The sequence below is a fragment of the Octopus bimaculoides genome, chromosome 1, assembly GCF_001194135.2.
Source record: "Octopus bimaculoides isolate UCB-OBI-ISO-001 chromosome 1, ASM119413v2, whole genome shotgun sequence".
Taxonomy (NCBI): domain Eukaryota; kingdom Metazoa; phylum Mollusca; class Cephalopoda; order Octopoda; family Octopodidae; genus Octopus; species Octopus bimaculoides.
Genome location: NC_068981.1, coordinates 124,755,159 through 124,760,348, shown reverse-complemented (window position 1 = coordinate 124,760,348; position 5,190 = coordinate 124,755,159). Strand labels below are relative to the sequence as shown.

The following is a 5,190-nucleotide window of genomic DNA, read 5'->3' as shown; positions in this document are numbered from 1 at the left end:
TATATATATATATATATATATATATATGTATATACATGTATATATGCCTGTGTGTATGTGTTGCTCCGTGTGTGCTTGTGGGTGTGTGTGAATGTGTATGTATGCAAGTATGTGTGTATATATGTACATATACATACATACATATACATACATATAAACATGCACAGAGGTTAGGCACACACTTATTCATTGTCATTTTTTTCTGTTAACTTTTGTATGATGATTCTTTCCTGTTTTTCATTCTCCTTTGATTGCTACACATGCATAGTTTTTCATTTTTATGTTTATGTCTGTAGTTTATTATAAACATCATCATCATCATCATCATCATTTCTTCTACTATTACTACTACTACTACTACTACTACTACTACTACTACTACTACTACTACTACTACTACTACTACTACCACCACCACCACCACCACTACTTATTGTTTGATCACTTCAACACAACTGCTGCTACTGCTATTGCTGCATAAATAAAGATTTAAAAAAAAAAAAGCTGCTAATAGATTTATTTATTTTTTTATTATTATATTTTTTTCAACCATTTAATATCTTATGTTGCTGTCTCCCACTTTTAGCAGTCTTTTAGTAGTATTAGTTCTTGAGTTTTGCAATTATTTGTTTTGTTACTTGGTTTATATTCATCATCATTGGTTGTTCTATTGTGGTTTTGATTATTCGTCTTCCTGTTATTCTCTTCCTCCTTCCAAAACAACAAGAATTTGGTTTCTCACAGGTTCAAATCTCTCTTACCTACCTTGTTGGATGTTAGGACACTGTTGACATTAGAACATCCCCTATCTTTGTTGTTGTTATTGTTATTTTCATTTTTGCCATTGTATTTCAGTTCATAACTTTGCCAAAATTAGCAAATTCTAATATTCTGAGTATTTCCCATTAATCTAAACAACTTACATTATCCACGCAAATTTAGACTTGGCAATCCAGAATTCTTTATTTTCAAACCAAATTTTGTTTTAATTTTGCTCGGCTCACTCTTTCTCTTTATCTCTGCTCATATACAATTTTGATGTCTTCTGTTACAAAATTATCTATTATAAATTTATTTGTTTGTTACTGTTACACATTTTAAAATTCACGCAACCATACCATCTATTTTCTGCTTGCTTTATGAGTTTTGTTTCAGATCAGCAGGTTAATTATAAAGAAATGATCTTTTTAGATGATTAATGTTATTTATAACTGACTTTTGCCTGCTTAGCTTCAGCCTTTTTTCCTTTTTTTTTTAATTTTACTTATTTTCTGTTTTTCTTTCTTTCCTTTTGGGAAAAATGAACGTTTCATGTTTGTAAAACAACATTGGCTTACTTGAGTTAATTTTCAATAGAATTAGGATATAATGACTAAAAACATTTTTGATTTGTTTTTTTTCTGTTTCTTTTCAAAATTAAAAAAATTTTTTTTTTTATATTTTAAACAGCACAATTTTAATTTTTTCACTTTATTGCCTATAAATTTTTATTTCAACCCTGAATGGTCTAAAAGTAGTAAATAAAGTCGTAGCGCTAGCCATTCTTTGGAGATATGTTTTCCTTTATTTTAATTTCAGGCATTACATATTTTGCTGTTGCCATTATATTTTCTCTAAACATAGTTATTGTTTTTGAATCCTTTTTGTAAAGAATTATGTTACAATTTACTGTAGATTATTAAGTGTGACCTTATGTATTTCAAGAGTCGAGATTGATGAAATAATTTTAAGGTTTGAAATGCTGACCTTCAGTAAAGCTATGATGCCTGAAGAAGTGGGGAAACTTATGTAATTGCTAGCCTCTCGTAACATAAACACATCAAGTCTCTTTCAAACATGGGGCTCAGTGAAAGTATTCCTTCTAGATAAACTGAGACTGAAGAGATATGTGGAAAGGTACTATTTTCAAATAATATTTTACTAGCTATTAAATCATATATATATGATGATCATGATATATAAAATCTGTGTGTGCCTTTCTCAACTTATTTTTCTTGTTATTCAGTCAATGAATGTCTGATAGATTGCTTTGTGATTATTTTTAGAAGACAGACACAGATTTTGATACTTTGATTCATGCTACAGAAATTAAGTATTTTCAATCTCGTGTATATGTGTCTGCAAATATTTATGTATTCATAAGTGTGTATTAACTGGATCAACATAGTTATCTTTTTCCTTCATAGTACAAGGCGGTAGTGAAATTATCACGCATTTTGGCATGTGATAACGTGCCTGAAAAGTTGTTTCAGGTGTGCTTTAGGAATACACATGCAAACACATGTTATAGCAGTTGCGACAGTATTGACCACCTATAGAGAAGAGAGTGGGTCATTGGTCCTCACAAGTAATCTGTGTAAATATCCCAATTGTGCAGCCCCTTTGTAACTAAAGAAGAGTTCACATATTCTTTTTCCTCCAACCAGATGGACTTTCAACCTTATAAGGATTAGTATCTATTGTTTAGTGGTCTCCGAAATTGTGGAAACTGTGCATCTTGATAAGAGTGAGTGCAGAAACTACTACATAAACAACTTAGTATTGATGCATAGACTCCCACCAAAGTCAAAGAAAGCATTACTTTAGACATTCATTATATACATGATGTAATTACATTGTAACCCTTGCACTCTTGAAAACACTTAGTAGTGTATATGTGGACTACAGATATACATGTGGGTGATGTTTGTTAATTCTGAAGGAAGAAACAAATGGAAATATGATTTAAAAAAAAAAAAAAAAAAAACCAATGTCACTCTTATTTCCCCAAAGTCTTTTGTACTAATTTCATTAATTTCCATCCATGATGATGGCTATGTTTATATTTTCTCATTCCTCTAACTATTGAGTAGAAATGGTTCCTTTGCTTCATAACATAGTCATTACTGATTTACTTCTTAGAAAATCATCTTCTAATTGGATGGTCTATGGTCTGCTTCAATCTTTAATCATACAATCATTTTTTTCTCTGTTTATTTCTAGTTAGATGTTCTCTCTATTTTGGTCACTTTGTGTGTTTTCATTTATTTATTTATTTATTTTTCTTTCTACCTATAATTAGAGTCCATCACATTTGTTGAAAAGCAACATAACATGATTTCAGAGGTCTACATGTTTGACAAGTGATTTAACCCGACACTGTGTTGAAACTGAAACAATTACATCATGAAAGAGACAGCATAACAATATTAAAACACACAATATAATCCCTTTTGTTTCATTTAGTAATAGTTTAATATATACTATAAAGTGTTAACAGATGTGGTACATTTATAATTTACTGACCCTGTGCCTTTGCATCTATTGAATAGTACCAATGACCAAATGACAAACACATGATAGATATTTATTTCTTTTTATGCATTGTAATGTATAATACTGCCACAAATTCAATAGTATTTGTGTGCTTTAAATAATCATGATGTATTTGCTAACCAACGTATTATCCAATGAAAAGTCTCCTATATCTTTTAAAACATTTAAAGATGTACAAATATGTTGTCATTAGCAACTGCTTTTAATTTATTGCACTGATGAAGTAAAATAATACTTTGTTAAAAAAACACTTGGTAAATTCACGATAGACACATTAGTATATGAAAACTTTGTTTGCAATCGTTCTGTTTACTACATTACTTGTTCAGCCTTGAACTGCAAAATGATATTGTTTAGAATTGCTTTACATATACATGTTACACATTAATTAGTTTCTGTCTGTATGAATACATGCTCCTTTTTACAGAATTATGTGAGAAAAAAAAAAAAAAAAAAAAAAAAAAGAAATAATAGTAATTGGCTTACTCTGAAATTATAAATCCACAATCTTTAATTTCTGACTTCATATACAAAAAAGAAATCTATTCCACAGATTTTCCTTTGTAGCTTATCATTTGCAACTTCATTTACATATATCATCCCTTGCAAATTCTACATTTACAATATATTTCAGATAGAAATACAGTTATCTAATAATATTAAGCAATGATACCAGATGTCACATCTTTCTGTCTATTTTATGACACAAATCTTGAATAATGAATGCTTTACAATAGAAATAAAATATTTACCAAGGTAGTTCATTAGGGCTCCTGGTATGTAAACTGTTAAATTACACTAACTTAGTTGTTGATGAAAATGTCTTCAAGTGTCAATTAATTTAAACTCTGGATTTCATTTTTAATTTCTTTTCATTCATATCCTACCTACTTTGTGAGTTTTTAGCTGATTTAATACTGGTTTAATGGCCCATCATTCAAAAGGCTCTTTATTTGTACCGTATCCCTATTTCTGATAAAAGGTGCCGTTCACTGATGGAAGATTCAGCTTTCTGTTAGAAAATATAGTTTTACTCAGTTCATAGCTGGAATGTACAGTTTAGCTCAGTAATGTGCAGTTCACTCCTGAAAAGTACAAGGTTCTTCTAGTGTTCAGACTATTCTGTCAAATTTTAATGCTTATTTGTTCACATTGTTTTGAACTAATCAGGCATTATCTTTGAGAGTTCAATGAGGTGATTGTTTATTTTTAGACATTGCAGGGTAAGTGTGAGAGGCTGGTTATGGCCAGTTAGAACATAGTACAAGTAGAATATTTGGGTGGGATCTGGCTAGTTTAAATGCTAAAGGTTTTAACTAAATAAGGTGCAGCTCATTGCTGGAAGGTACATTTCATCCAGTAAGTTGCAATTCTTTGCTGGAAGCTACAGTTTATTACTGGAAGATATTGTTTAACTTAATAATGTTATTGCTGGAAAGTATAGTTTAACTTAATAAACTACAGTGTATCTCAGTAGTGAGGTTGGTAGTATTGAACAACTGATGTATTTTGTTGGTTTAAATTCTCAGTTGAAATCCTTTCTTGAATAACACATAGAAAAAGATGGTGGTTTACTTGACTGACTTGTTCTAAATGTATGAAAATATTTTTTCCGTTGAAATTCTTTATGGTGCCCCCTCCTCTCATTCTTGTATTACTCTTTTACTCTTTTACTTGTTTCAGTCATTTGACTGTGGCCATGCTGGAGCACCACCTTTAGTCGAGCTAATTGACCCCAGGACTTATTCTTTGTAAGCCTAGTACTTATTCTATCGGTCTATTTTGCCGAACCGCTAAGTTACGGGGACGTAAACACACCACTGTCGGTTGTCAAGCGATGTTGGGGGGACACAAGCATATACATATATATATATA

The 5,190-nt window shown here is 30.5% G+C and overlaps 1 protein-coding gene across 7 annotated transcripts in view; it reads left to right on the top strand.

Moving 5' to 3' along the window:
- Nucleotides 1-5,190, top strand: part of LOC106879265 (serine/threonine-protein kinase OSR1) — a 229,606-nt gene that overhangs the window by 168,576 nt on the left and 55,840 nt on the right. The gene's annotated exons all lie outside the window — the stretch shown is intronic.